At 45.0% G+C, this 15,919-nt stretch overlaps 1 long non-coding RNA gene across 1 annotated transcript in view; it reads right to left on the bottom strand.

The window, feature by feature from the left end:
• LOC147737571 (uncharacterized) overlaps positions 1–8,622 on the bottom strand; it is a 46,231-nt gene extending 37,609 nt beyond the window's left edge. The window contains exons 1-2 of the long non-coding RNA XR_015299745.1: positions 8,341–8,622; positions 5,666–5,783 (exon numbers count right to left, since the gene is read on the bottom strand). This is a non-coding gene — a long non-coding RNA (uncharacterized LOC147737571). The remainder of the gene's footprint in view (positions 1–5,665; positions 5,784–8,340) is intronic.
• Between the last annotated feature and the right edge of the window lie 7,297 nt (positions 8,623–15,919).

The following is a 15,919-nucleotide window of genomic DNA, read 5'->3' as shown; positions in this document are numbered from 1 at the left end:
GCATCTAATAATAAGATGAGAGACGGAATCTTCTGACCCTCAAAGTAATCCAGGGCTTCTGCGATAGTGAGTGTTAGTAGACAATTGTCTACCAGCTAGAAACCCGTTCTGGTCAGGTGGGAGTATCGAACACCACTCAGTATGAGTAAGCGGAAGGTGAATCCTGGGGTAGGGGGAGGGGTTAAGGGGACCCTTGATGCATTTCTTCAAAGAGCAGAATCACTGTTAGTCCACGAAATTCAGCTCACAGAAAAAAGATGGTCGCTAGATACACTGCTCGAACATAAGCGATCATCAATGGGCCCCATAGCGAGGTCTAAAACACCAAGTAAAAGTATCCTCCAAGGTCAATCAAAGCAGGATCGAAGCAGCATCACTAGTGCTATGGCTCATGTTCCCCATATGACACAGGAGGGTGGCTCACTTATGTACCCTGATGACCCACTTATAACGGATTCTGACCCTGACCGGTCTCACATTAGTATTGAAGAGGTGGAGAAGAATTCCATCGCGTCCACTCCAGTGATTGACAGGCCAGAACAAGGGCCATCAGAGTTGGTAGCCTCTAGGGCCAACTCAGGTATAGGAACCATAGTAAGGGGGGTGGAGAAGTGATCACAAGATCAAAAGGTGCAACAAAAGACACATCTACTACGCAGCTGGTATCACCTCTAGCTGACGCAAGGACCCGGGGCACACGATCGGGGGGGAGGAGGGCGATTGTTTCAAAGCCAAAATCAAAACAGAAGGGTGCCGTAAAGATCAGCAGAGTGAAAACTGCCATGGGACCCATTTGTAGCACGCAATGTTCAAACTGTGGGAAGATGGGGAGCGGACAAGGAATGGAAGATCTATTAAGGTCAAACGTAGAGCTCCTTTTTTCCACCCATTTGGGACCGGTGCTGGAGAGAATTAAGGTTATTGAGGAAAAACTATCTCGGCTATGCGATCAGGGGAATAGTGTGCCAGGTAGAATTAGGGGACCGGAGGAGGGGGGAGCAGAAGCCTCATCATACTCAAAGTCCACAACTAGTTATGAGGGTCAGGGAGGGGGGCACAGCGAAGGAAGGCGGTTGGGCAAAGACAGTGAGGGCACCAACAAGGGTGCCTTGGCGGGTAAAACGAGTGGGACTACCCTAAGCATAAAAAGAATGGGGCCACCTAATACGGTTTGTCCTGACACAGCCCAGAGGGGCTCGGAGGGAAGAAGGGCAATAGTTAGTGATGAGGAGTTAAAAAAAAGCGGACGCTGTGCAGAGCACTAGGGGTTTACCGACATTGGATCTCCCCCCAAACTCAAGCCCTTACACAGTGGCCCTTGTAGGGGTTCCTACTAACGGGGATTAGAGGGAGGAATCCCCTCGCACTCTATTTAACAAGACAGCACATTGGCTAGTCAAAAACACGGGTTTCAATATCACACAACACAGACATATTCTGATGGCAAGGAGGGTGGCTTGGATCGGAAGTAGCAGAAAGAGCTTTGCGGGTGATTGTGTGATTTTGAATTTCAGATATTCAGAGTTAGTCAATGAGCTCCTCCATAGTCAATCCAGGGGTCAATACCAAGGGGATGGAGGGTCCAGTATCAGACTGCTCCCCTTGGCTTCTTTCTATAGGGATATGGCCCATAGGAATATGCAAGGTGACCATAGGAGGAATAGGATTGAATCAGATGGGAGGGGGCAGCTAGTTTCACTCATTAACCGATTTGCACCTCTCCACTGTGCTTCATCCCAAAATGAAATAGATTGACTGGTGGGGGGGTTGAAAGACGAGAAAGCACGAGGGGGGAGGGGTCACTCATAATAGGAGACAATGAAGGTCCAGGGCGCACACAGTCAGATGATTCCAATGTCAATGTGAGAGTTATGGAGCCCGGTGGGAGAAATGTAGAGAAAGATGCAGGGAATTTGGGTGAAGTTCCTGTAATGCCCACTAACCCTACAACTGTCACGGCAGGCAGTCAAATAGTGAGAGAGATTAAGATCATATCCTGGAATGTAGCGAGCTTAGCCTCAAAAATCAAAAATCACAACTGGCTAACGTATATTAAGAAACATCAAATAATCCTCCTACAAGAAACATGGGAGTACCTAGTAACACCCAGGCAATAGAAGGCTACAAATTGATTTTCGTCCCAGCACGTAAGTCAGCGCCGGGGAGGTCAAAGGGGTGTCTGACTATTTATGTCGATCTCAGAATCTCAGGAAGGTGGAGTGAACTTAGATGGGCCTCGGACTGAACACTGGGACTCACATATCGTAATAAGGGTTTTAATTTAACTGTTGTAAATTTCTATAATGCCATTACTCCAGGACAAACTCTCCAAAGCGTAAATGAACGAGGGGCTCGGCTGGCAGGCATGGAGGAGCAAGGGGCACTGTGCTCCCAGCTAGTATTAGCAGGGGAGTTCAATTGTCACCCATGCCCCTTCCTAAGAATGAGTGAGGGGAAGTGGTCGGCTTGCCCGATTGTAGAGGGGTGGCACCTGAATCACCCAAGGGAAGGAGGAGCGCTGAATAAGATCCTGGGCAGGCATGCCCTAACATATACCATGGATTTGATTGGTGGGGGGGCAATAGCACGGTCACCCCTACTTTCAAAGGCAGGGCGAAGGGCACTATAATTGATTTTATTTTCGTTACACCGATGTTAAAGTGTCAGGTTACAAAGTTTGAGATAGAGGTTAGCATTTTCAGCGACCATAACCCGCTTCTCCTGTGCATCATAGATCCAAATGCGGTACTTCTATCACAACGTAGGGGGGCCGGAGGTTTGATTAAAGCCACTGACCAAGGTAGGAGACTAAGGTGGGTCAACACGGACAGTGAGGCATTTTACAGAATCTTACTGGACACAGGCCGAGTCCAATGTTTGGAAGTGTTTGGACTTGGAGGTTGAGGGGGCAGACCTGAACAAGGCATCTGAGGGAGCAGCCAAAGAAATAGATGGCTTACTTAGGGGCAGGAAGGTCAACAAGGAACACAGTGCACCAAGGTGGTTCGATCATGACTGCACCCTCGCCTTGAGGGATCTGAAATCGGCTCTGAAATGCGTACCTAGGGACAGAGGGAAGATATCAAGCTGCAGGGCTAGGTACAATAAAACACTAAGATGCCGCAGAACCGTATTGCCGAACCAGGCATGGGAAAACTTGAGAGAAGCGGCCAAGACAAAGGACTCAACTGCTTTTTGGAGAGTTGTTAATGAACCGTGCTTTTAGGATTCAAATAAACCCAAGCCTGCCTGCCACACCCTCCCAGAAACCTGGCTTGAGCATTACAAGGGCCTGTATAACCATGGTAGCATTGAGAACTGGAAAGTGTGAACCCACCCCAGATTACCTTTTCCTTGGGAGAAATAAAGGCGGGGATTGAGGGGCTAACCCGTAACAAGGCACCAGTACCTGTTGGGATTCCACCAGATCTCCTCTTAAGCCAGAAAGAACTCTGGGTGCCCATACTCACCAGAGTAATAAATACCGCAGCGCAAACAATTATGCCAATATCCTGGTCTACGGCCACAATAGTCCCCATATTTAAAAAGGGGGACAGAAATAGCCCTCAATGCTATTGGCCTATTTCATTAATTGATATTACCGTGAAAGTGCTAGGTAGGGCCATTCTTAAGCGATTGATTGATTGGGCGGAGGAACATGAGATCATTACGGATACCCAGTATGGGTTTAGGTACGGCCGCTCCACCACAGATCAATGCCTTAATTTATATGTCCTGGCAGCCAAGAACACCTTAGCCAGTGAGGGGACGGTGTACATGGCTTTCATGGACCTCACCGCGGCATTTGATCGGGTAAATCGGAAGAAATTGTGGGGACTATTGGGGGCCTTGGGAGCTGACCCTGGTCTGGTAAATATATTACGGACACTACGTCAGAATACTTCTGCCCAGGTCAGATATGATAAGGAGGGAAAAGTCACAGACCACGTCCCATGCTCAAGGGGAGTGAGGCAGGGATGTATTTTGGCCCCCTTCCTCTTTACTTTATATATAAATGGTTTGACCCAGGCGCTGGTAGCTCTAGGGGTGGACTGCACGCAAATAGGTTGGAGAGGGATACCGGTGTTACTGTATGCAGATGACGCAGTACTCTTGGTCCGCACTGCGCGTGGACTGCAGCGCCTCATAGATGGCTTTGTCCATTTTATGGATAGCTTAGATTTGTCACCGAACCTCACCAAATCATATGTTATGGAGGTAGGGAAGGACCATCCAGCAAAACTAAGTATACAATAGGCACACAGGGACTGGAAAAGGTCAAGTCATTTTCATATCTGGGGATCATGTTCGACAGTCGCCATAGTTTTAAAGCCCTTGTGGAGGAGAAATGCAATAAACTAATTAACTCAACAGGGGCAACTATGAATTTCGCAAAGAGACGAGGCCGATGGGCTCTGGAACAAATCCTGAACTTCTTCAGTTCTGTAAGCTGTGCCAAAGTTTTATATGGGAGTGAGGTCTGGGGCTTTATAGACCCGCTTAAGTTACAAACAGAAGAAAACAAATATTTGAGGTGGGTACTGAAAGTCCCACAAAGCACATCCTCCTACGTGGTTCATGAGGATCTGGGTATAACCCATCTGTGCGATAGGCTGCAATGGAAGCCCCTCGCATGCTGGATTAAGGTATGGACAAACCCAGAGGCGGCGTTAAGTCAACAAATAATATCAGACTGCATTGCACGGGCACCGGGTTACAATATTCCTTGGAGTAGACACACCAAGGAAAACCTGTTAGCCATGGGTTGTGTTGAATATTTTACCCACCCGACCAAATTGCTATCTAAGGATAAGGGCTGTATTCAGTCATAATTTTTAAACAGAGCCAAGTCAAATAGGGAAGCAAGAGAGCTGACTAAGCCATCAGTAGGAACTCATCAGTTAACAAAGTTGTGCCTGGGCGTGGAACCTTATTTGTGTCTTATTTACAATCCTCAAGACAGATTTCTCATGACCCGTTTCAGGCTAGATTTGTTACACCATACTTTGGCGGTTCCAGCAGGGTATACACAGCATTTGGAGAGTAAGGGCTCTTGTGGCTGCGACCAACGGTCTCCACAGGATACGGTCCATTTGGTCCTACTATGCCCATTTTACGCTTACCCTAGGCAACTATTTTTAAAAGGTATTTTAAGGAAGGCCAAGTTCAAACAAGTTAAAGTGCCCCTACTGTTTCTGAAATTGTCAGTAGAACCTTTAACGCTTTTCTGTGTAGTACATTTTCTAAGATTAGCGATGAAACTCAGAACCAGTAGAGGGGAGGAATAATGGTCCTGTGTGTTCAATATTTGCTCTGATTTGCACTATACTATGGATGAAACATTTTTAACTGGGTACCACCTTGTCATTTCTATAAGATGATCCCCGTGCCGAATCATTTATATTTTATGTATTGATGTTAAACAGGTTTTTAGTATGATTTTTATAATGTATGAGATATTGTTTTTTAACACTGTACTTTTATGGTATTAGTTTATGACGAATAAAGTATATTTTGAATTGACTTGATTGTGTTTTATTTTAACAAATGTACAAAGCAGATATTGGTGCTTGCTTGTTTCACAAAAAGAATCGGATACCTGCCTCGGAGCGCACTTCTTACAGACGAGTATGGGGGTATCATGTTGCTGCTACAAGGTCCTTACCTGTGTGAGTTATCGGGAACGATGCAGGGGCAGACACAAACCAGCCACACATGGAGATCAATGACAAATACTGAAGAATTAACTGAGCTTCCAAGTTGATGACCATTACTTAATTGACCTTGAAAATAAAAGACACATTTTTAGTATCCTAGTGACTCATGACCATAAAAAACAAAGGTTATAAATTCAATATTGTGTCAAATTCTTAAAAAATGGAATTGGATGTGCTGAATCGGAAGTTGTCCCAGGTCATGCGTGACACCTTCCACAACTATTGCTTATGGGACTTGTAGTTTTGTTTTTCTCATTAAAAGAATGGGCTCTAAAGTCCCAGTATTCTAAGCGATGTTGGTCAAAATCAGAGGCCTGACGGAGGATGAAGCATGACATGGCTCTGCTTAGCAGTGAGATGAATGACAGTTCCCCAGCCCTTCCATTCTTTGACAGACAGAGGCTCGTTCGCCATTCATATTCTTTTGCAAGGACAAAGAAACTTTTATTGGAGTTTCGGTCAACTGAAGAGATAAAACCCCTAGGCATGTTTAATTAACTACTGACAAACATGAACAATCAAGAACATGAGTTTCTGGAAAACTATCAAGCACCCAATCAGGATCAGCCACCTTTCACACCCAGGAATTCTTGAGGCTTGGCTTTGGAGAGGATGAATTGCACGTGGTATAAGCAGTGGCGGTTGGTACATAGGGGGGAATAGGGCGTTGCCCCACTAGCCTCGGGAGTCGGGACGGGGAGGAAGACAAGAGAGACACGTACCACACGCACGCAATGCAGCAGCGTCAAATCGATGAACTGCTCACTGCCCCGTGTGTCACAAATTAAATTCAGTCAATCTGACTCTGACTGTTTTTTTTTCGTCAAGGGACGGACGATGACGAGGGCACAGCAGGTCAGAGACCTCCTGCGCATCTGCTGGCCGGGGCGAGGAATATTGCTCGCCCTGGAAGCACATGCGAAAAGAGTGATGTCACCATGAAGGGAGTGGCGTAATAAAGGCAAAAAAGGCCTGGTTTCAAATGGGTACAAAAGGGGGTGGTGATAGACGGAGCATCTGAACCAGTCAAACAGTCACACCCAGTCAACAGTTCTGGATTTAATCCATCACTGTTCTTTAGCACACTCTGCCACCCCAGTTCAGACATGGCCATATGTAAATCAGTCTGACCCTGTGCCTTATGGGAACAGTCCAGCCCGAAATGCCAAGCCATGCCTTCCCTGGACTGTAAACAAGCTTCCTAGGACCGGTTTCTGTCATTTCAGCTGAACAAAGCGGTCCATCACCACCCCCTTTTTTACCGCTTTGTTCGCCATAAGTTGGCAGGGTATGCTTGGACGTGAGTCCCTTGCTCACTTTGCCACTGGATTTGAGCAAGCCTGGCTGAAGATGGATGAAATGCCAGAAACTGGTCCTAGGAAGCTTGTATCTGGAGCGGAGACACCCGCGAGCAGCAGATTAACAGCAGCAGCATGTGTGCATTTCTCTTCTGCTGCATTGTTTTTCTGCCCCGAGGAAAGGAATGGCTTACTTCATTTAACTACAGTGGATGCGGCTTCATTTTGCATACATTATGCTACTTGATTGGTAAAAGAAATAAATGAAATACTGCTATTCCAAATATTGGCAGGTGTAGCTGTGACGTTAAATGGGAGCTGTGTTGATGTGTCTGACTGTTTTTGTATCAATACATCTGTCTCCCATTCCATGTTTGCATTGAGTAAAAGACAGCCTGTTTCTGTTTACCAATCTATGTACAAGCATTTGTAACGCAATAGGTCTCGCAATTACACGAGTTTAAGCTATTGGTATTGTAAATGACAATGCCTTTTATTTATGTTTTAAAAACGAATCACAAATAAAAGGCATTGTTATTTGTAATGTCAATAGCTCAAACTTGTGTAAATGCGAGACCTAGTGCATTGCAAATAATTGTTTCATAAAAGCGCCCCATACTGCTCTTTCACTTTAATGGCGACCCACCCCTTTCTTTAGACACGGCTCGTCTAAGAAAAGGAGCCCGGCCAAAATTAAAGTTAATGCGCTGCATGGGCGCTTTTACAAACAGGCATTTGCAATGCAATAGGTGTCGCATTTACGAAACTCTAGTAAATGCGAGACCTATTGCATTGCAAATGCTAGTTTCAATTTACCATGAGCAATATCGACCTTTTTAAAACAAATTCTTTTCCGTGTGCACCTTTTGCATTTTCGTGCTAAAGCAATACATATATTTTTGATAAAACAAAGAGGGTGGCACATAACTCAGCAGGCCACAGGTTGGTCATTTAGACTCAAATGTGCAAATGGCAGGTCAATACACATGTCCAGCGCTTACAAATCCAAGGGCGTGAACACACATCTTTCTCGGGGTTGGGGCAATGCACCAGTGAGAAAAAAACCAGGTACAATGTACTACTTTTCACAGTTCTACCATTAGAATCTAAATAATGTTGATAACTATGCAGTGTAAGCATCTTGTAGAGTTAAGCACTGAAAGGAAATAGGCCCCAGAGCTGTGAACACTTCACAACTAATGTGCTTGCACCATTTGCTTTGTGGAAACATCGACTGTAAGAAATAACACTAGAATCAGTTCCTATTGTAAACATGTTGTTACATTGAGCAGAAAAATGAGAAGACAGCATGCACTCAACTATACCTTGAACAAGAAGCCAGGGGCGTTGAAATTCCGTTTAACTGTACCCACTCTTCAAACACCCGCCATGGGGCCCCTGAGGAACTAGAAACTGAGACCCCTTGTCCCAGACCCACCTGGACACCCAGTGACCTGTCAATGGCGCCTGTGACAAACAACCTATCAGCGCGGGTTAGAGGCTTAGCATTAACTGCGGAGTTCTTTCATTTCGTTCCCACTGCGCAGCACCCGAGCGAGGGTTACTGAGGGTCTGTTGGATGAACCACCTGAGCATGCGCTGAGGACAGGCAGGGCCGCGAGTGCGGGTTGAAGATTGTCTATTGATTAACAACTGCGCATGTGCGGAATACTGACACTATGATCCCACCGCGCAGCACCTGAAGGAAGGTTACTGTGGGTCTGTTAGGGGAACCACTGCGCATGCGCGGAGGACAGACTCGTTCTCGGGCCTTATATCAACTGCTGAGCATGCGCGGAGAACAGACACTGCCCCCTGTACCGGAGCACGAGAAGTCATCGAATGAAGTGCACTGGAAGAAATAAATATCAGAAATTTCTATATTTTGAACAATGAGAAGCTCCAATAATATTTTGAAAATAATGGGAAATTACTGTAATGAAAGGTCACTAACCTACAACCTCTTTGTAATATAACTACATTTTTAAACTAATTGCGGCAAAGAGGACACATGAGAAGGAAGTTTGATGGGGCTGAGAGACACTTGCTTAGCTTGACAAGACCTCACTCGTGGATCAACACTGTGCAGCAGACAAAAAGGAAGTTTTAGAGGCCAGTGCGTCAAGAAATATAGACGGGACAGTTAGTCTGAATCACTTTTGCAAATGTGCGCTCCATACAATTATACAAATCTCAATCTCGACTGCACAGAGAGTGTTATTATTGGTGCAGAAAAGAATGATGCTTCATTTCAACCGAGCTATTCTAAAAGACAGACTCTTATTTCCTCTGCAAACTACATAATAATCAATTGCCGGTTAATTGTCAAGGTACGAAGTTGTGGCTAACATGAGGCTTTTCCAAAAATGACATTGCCATGAAGTAAATGCTAAGTAAGGGATTTTTGAACATTGGTCAGGTGGGCTGAGGGGTTTCCTGACGCTTTAAATCACAGACGGGCAAAGTTAGTTTATGCGATTGTTATTTACGAGTGGGAGGCCAAGGGGGGGGGGGAGTCGAAAGCACCTCTGCTGTGTGACTGTGTGTAAGTGTCTAACTAGAGTAAGTGAGGAGGGAGCGTGCTGGATGCAGAGGGCCGGGCGGCAGCGTTTAAACAGTAATCACGTAACTGCCTCCAGATGCTATTGTTTGTGAAAAAAAATTTCTGTTGATCATACAGACTCGTGTTGCCCCCAACTGAGGGGCGCTTCCTCTTAGCGCCTCCTGGGCCCCACCCAACCCTTTGCCAGGGGTATTGTCAGGGGCTGACCTAAAAATAGGAGACTGGGCACCGACCCGTGTGACAACAACTGGTGTAAGGGGGACGATACCCCCAGCCTGGTCTTGAGGCATATCTTGAGGAATGTCCACCAAGCCTACTTGAGGGGACTGAGTATGGGAACCAGCATATGGAGCAACAGAAGAAACCCCTAGGAAAGGGTGGAAAGGTGAGCAAGATAATTGTCTAATAGCCAGTTCAATCTCCTTGTCCAGAACCCCAGCAGCATGCTGCAAAAAAGCATTCTATCTATGACTTTTATGGTTTTTTCCATTTATAAAACCGAATAAAGTTTGTTGAATCCCCTAGTGTTTAGAAGAAACATAGATTAGACAGTACTGGACCTTGAAGTAAGCCTTTTCTGCCTGCTATTGCTGCATTTGGTGAGCCAAGTCCACACAGGAAGTAACTTGATTGGTATGAAATAAGATCTTAGGCATCGCTATCTCCTTATTATACCTTTAGGGCCTGATGTAGGTAATCTCAATTTACTGATTCTTAAATACCGAATTTAACCGATTCGGTATTTAAGAATCGGTAAATATGATGTAGGTAAAAAATAGGTAAAATTTACTGATTCGGTAATATTCCTTATTACCGAATCAGTAATACCGATTTGGTAATGAGGAATACCTTCCCATTTATTCCTATGGCCCTGGAATGAATAGGAAGCCATTCACTATTACCGATTCGGTAAATACCGAATTGGTAATAGTGGGAGCATATTCAAGGGTGGCAGGGTGTCACATTGACACCCTGTTACACCCCTGAATCGTGCATGTGTGGACATGTGGTTAGTGTAGATGTCTACAAGGGATTTGTTTTATACGCAATTTCTTAAATCAATATCTGTTATTAACAAGTTCATTCACAAAATTGAACTCAATGTATCCTTAGGATTACTTGAAGCATTAGTCAGCAGTTATATCAGAACAATGATAACAATCAATGTAAAAGAGAATAGACACACAGCAGGAAAGGTTATGTTTGAAGATAAATTGTATTGACACAAATCAGAATAAAATTACATGGGGATGGCAAATGAAACAAATCAATAGATAAAAAGTCATGAAAAGCGATACATATAAATTCAATCGTCAGTTCATCACATTACATCAGCTCCATAACTTCATGAGGGAACCCAAACAAATAAATGAAGTGTGGTATCCTTTTGATGTAACAAAAACTAGGCTGAGGAGTTGATGTTTTATGTCGACGTTTCGGTCTTGTGGGTATTCATCTGTAAGACCATCATCAGGACTAATTTTCATCAAATAAAAACCCCCTATACAAAGACAATTAGATGCAATTAGTTGATGTATCAATCAAAACAAAATAAAAGCATCAACTAGTTCTCTACAAGTAAACCTACAAATCTAACCTAAAAATGCTGCTGTGTGGGTCGCATCCTATTGATGAGACGCTAATTAGATCTTGAATGTATCAAAATTACAAAAAGTTGATCAAGACCTCTATGCTGAAGGCATAGAGGTCTTGATCAACTTTTTGTGTGTCTATTCTCTTTTACATTGATTGTTATCATTGTTCTGATATAACTGCTGACTAATGCTTCAAGTAATCCTAAGGATACATTGAGTTCAATTTTGTGAATGAACTTGTTAATAACAGATATTGATTTAAGAAATTGCGTATAAAACAAATCCCTTGTAGACATCTAAACTAACCACTCATTGCCCAAGCCTACAAGGGTCTATTGGGTTCTCCCACGTTTTGATACTGTGTGCACATGTGGCGCACATACATGACCTAAGGGCATGTATGTCTGCCACGTGGCACTTTGAAAAAAGCTAATAATTGCTTTTTAAAGGTATTCGGTATTTACCACCAACTTGTAGTTGGTGGTAATTAGAGAATCCTTAAAGCAAAAATGCACTCACTTAAGTGCTACCTACATAGGTTTTAAGGATTCGGTAATTTACTGATTCCTTAAAATAAGGAATCAGTATTTTACTGATTCCTTAAAATAACAAATCGGTAAATTACTGAATCCTTATTTACAGCCTCCTACATTGGAAAGGGCTAAATACCGGCCTGTAACGGAAAATTCACCAATTTTTGGTCATTACCGGCCAGTATTTAGCTTCCTACATCTGGCCCTTAGTCTCTTATCGGTAAACACTTTGATTGCTTGGAAACTGTCTATGTTAAAGTAGCGAGTGCTTTAAAAAAATCCTTGTGAATCTCCCCCCCCAACAAGGTGTTCACTGATTTGGGCAGCACAAACCTCACTCATTTATTTGTGGCTTCACCTCTTTGCCAAAATATTGTGAACGAGAACTCTCTATTCAAGGTCTGGGCAGCTCGCACTCAGTGGCATTTCCATGATGAGAACAGTCCCGGTCTCACCATCACAGACAGTGACATCCACTAAAAATCAAGATGGCATCTATAAAACCAGGAGATTAGTTGTTTTTCCTAATTCTCAGCCTACCCTTGTGACAAATTGTGTTCTCAAGATCAATCTCTTAGAATTGAACAGTTACAGGAATAACTTAAATCAAACAAAACATTTGAAGTAAGTTTGTAATAGAAAAACAGGACTGTAACCTTGGGTAGTCTTAGATGCATACTTCGTATAATCCCACTTGTACCACACAGCAAGCGGCAGCTAAACCGCCACTCAACTGATCATCTTACACGAGGCCTTTGAACCCTGCATGTACACGCTGCGGCTGCCAGCTGCATCCCGTTTATGTTGTAGGTCTTCTCTGCCGTGTTTCGTTAACCAGAAGCGCGGAGAGAAGCCACAATAATGTATTCTTTCTTCAGAAATCGAACGTGGAGCATTGAAATTTCAATTGAATATAGGAATCTTTTACTTATACTTTAAGTTCTTTGACTCTAAGTTCCCTGACTGATTGTAACAAAATGTAAATTTGATCTAGGACAAGTGGATACTGTCCTTATAGAATCCCTATGGGATCGTAAAGAAGTGCCAACCTCAGAGCGACTTCCTGCAAATTCGTTTTTCTACTGCCCTGCACTGAAAAACTAGGAAAGATTACATCAAAGATGGCATTATGAATTTTGGCACTATATCTTATATAGCAATCCTAATTTAACTAATTTTCCTAATTATGTTACTTTGCCCCGTGGACAAAACATTGATCCACAGTTTTAATCTCATCCCGGCTGGTAAGTGAGTCTTAACATGCTTTCTAGTGTTGCGAGTGTTGAGATGATTTCATCTAAGGTAGTCGGGTTCTTTCCTGGTAGGAGGATTGGCGGGCCGGATGCTGGTGAAGCTGCAGTTCCGGCAGGAGTAGGGTCCTTGGGTGCGTTTCGGGGCAGCCAGGCAGCAGGTGAATGGTCATCCGGGGTTGAGTACGTGGAGGGAGCTGAAGTAGTAGCGGAGACGGGCGTCGTGGCGTTCGTGGGGGCCAGGTGTTCTGGCTCTGGGCGCTGTCCAGGCGCGGACGCCATAAGAAGGGGAGGTAGAAGGGAGGAGCAGCTGGGTGGTGGGGGCAGACAAATGGGCGAGCGGGGGAGCGCGGGCGCAGCGGCAGGAAAATTGGGGAGGAACGGTGAGGGTACAGAAGGCAGAAAGGGCACAGAAATGGCACAAGAGGAAAAGGAGGAATGGGAAGGAAAACAACTAACAATCCAACAAAATCCAATACAAAATACACTAAGGCGAAGTGTAGCAAGTGGGGGGGCGGGCCGGAGGGGACGCAGCGACGGAGAAACCATGGGAGGAACGGCGAGAAGGCAGAAGGGCACTGGGCACAGAAGTAGCGCAAGAGGCAACAGGGGGAATGAAACAAACAAAATTAACAATACAACAAGCAATACAATTACACAAAGCAACCTACCACTGGTTACCAGGGATGGGGCACAGGTGGTAACCTGCAGGTGGAGGAGGGCCCGAACTCGCATCCAAGGCAGCTGCAGCGAGCTGGGAGACACGGGCAGACAGGTGGTGCTGTTGCAGTGTGCAGAGCGACCTGCCTGTGAAAGGGTCATGGGTCGTACTCCTCACCGTGCAGCAGCCGCCATAAGAAGGGAAGATGGGAGGGAGGAGCATCTGGGAGGTGGGGGCGCATGAATGGGCGAGCGGGGGGTTGGGGCCGCAAGGGGTGCAGCGGCGGGAAAACGGGGAACGGCGAGTGTACAGAAGGCAAAAAGGGCACAGAAAAGGCACAAGAGGAAAAGGAGGAACGGAAAGGAAAACAACCAACAATCCAACAAAATACATTAAGGTGAAGTGTAGCGAGCGGGGGGCAGGGCCGCAGGGGACGCAGCGGCGGGGAAACCACAGGAGGAACGGCGAGAAGGCAGAAGGGCACAGGACACAGAAGTAGCGCAAGGGGGAATGAAGCAAACAAAATAAACAATACAACAAGCAATACAATTACAGAAAGCAACCTACCACTGGCCACCAGGGATGAGGCACAGGTGGTAGTCTGCGGATGGAGGAGGGCCTTGAACTCGTGTGCGAGGCAACAGCAGGGACCTGGGAGACACGGGCAGACAGGTGGTGCTGTTGCAGTGTGGGGAGCGACCTCCCTGTGACAGGAAACCTATTGTACTACCTTCCCCTGCTCGGCCATGGCCCAGCAGCAGGAGGGCAGAATTGTGTCTGGCATCGGCATCAGACCTAGGTTGCTGTTAGGCTCTGTAACGTCGGTCCCGGGAGCAGGGAGGGTTCCCCCGAAGAGCTCTCCTAAGACCAATTTCACGGACCAACTGATAGATCTAATTGCTATACATGTGCTCTCCTCAAATACATTTCTTTTGTTGGGGGATTTTAATTGTCATGGTGAAAATCATACGAACCCTGAGGTTAATAAACTCCTTTCTACTCTTGACATGATTGAACTCACCTAAAGAGTTACAGGCCCAACTCATCCAGCTGGCCACTCGCTAGACCTAATCTTTTCTAATATTGATCATCTAACCTGTAACCTCCCAGACTCTCTCACTTGGACCGATCATTCAATGATTAAGTTCTCTATCCAACAGCCATGCCCTAAGAGCTCAGACTTAAGTGCAGGGAAAAAACAAGTGGCGCAAGACCTTGGCGAAATCTTTCTGTAGAAGCCTTTAATGAGGATGTTCACCTGGAATCACCAAAGAAGGATAAGGACGCTCCTACGACGTTGGAAGAATTTAATACCGCCTTTGTGACAGTTTTTCATTCTCCCTATTGTCCACCATCAGCCCCCTGGTGCACTTCGGAGCTAAAGATTGAAAAATCCAAATGCAAGAGATTGGAGAGACTTTGGCGAGTTAGTAAAGACCCACAAAACAAACTACGGTTTAAACAATTCTTGTCTAGCTGTAATCTGAATTTAAAATCAGCCAGACGTCTATTTATTATTAACCAAATTGAACGTGCCAGTAATGTCCCAAAGACCCTTTTCAATATAGTAAAAGACTTCGTATCTCTTCATGTCTGTAGACAATTGCCTATGGAACCACAAGATTTTTGTAATTCGTTAGCAATCTATTTTCAAGAAATGATAATTGATATTTATGCTAACTTTTCATCGATCAACTCTCAAGACCTTGAAGCCTCTACTAGAACAGAAGGCTTAGAAAAAATGGCAGCTAGCACCTTAGATTGTTTCGAGTTAACCACGCTTGAGGAAGTTTCCAATGCTCTCTCCTTCTCAAAATCTGGCTCACCCCAAGATCTTTGTCCTCCAAAGACAATGGCCCTATTAGCCACTCGTTGCATGCCAGCAATTCTAAATATCACTAATTATTCCATACAATCAGGTACCATTCCAATAACATGGAAGGAAGCATTCATACGTCCAATATTGAAGAAACCAACTGCGGTTCTCTGAGAACTAAGCAACTACCGCCCTATTTCTTTGCTACCCTTATTGGGCAAGCTGCTGGAAAGTATAATTAACAAGCAACTAAGTCTATGCCTGGAGTCCAAGGAAACTCTGGATCAATCACAATCCGGGTTTCAACCGGTCTTCAGTACCGAGACTGCCATGCTAGCTGTAACTGACTTGCTCAGACAGAAAATAGACATTGTAGGATCTGATCCTTCTAGATCACTCTGCGGCTTTTGATACCATCTCACATTTAGTGCTCGCGGAAAGACTAGCTTCCTGTGGCATTCAAGGGACAGCCTTGAGGTGGTTGCA

The sequence above is a fragment of the Lissotriton vulgaris genome, chromosome 1_1 (assembly GCF_964263255.1).
Source record: "Lissotriton vulgaris chromosome 1_1, aLisVul1.2, whole genome shotgun sequence".
Taxonomy (NCBI): domain Eukaryota; kingdom Metazoa; phylum Chordata; class Amphibia; order Caudata; family Salamandridae; genus Lissotriton; species Lissotriton vulgaris.
Note: the sequence above shows the minus strand (reverse complement) of the source record. Positions and strands in the feature narration are given on the sequence as shown.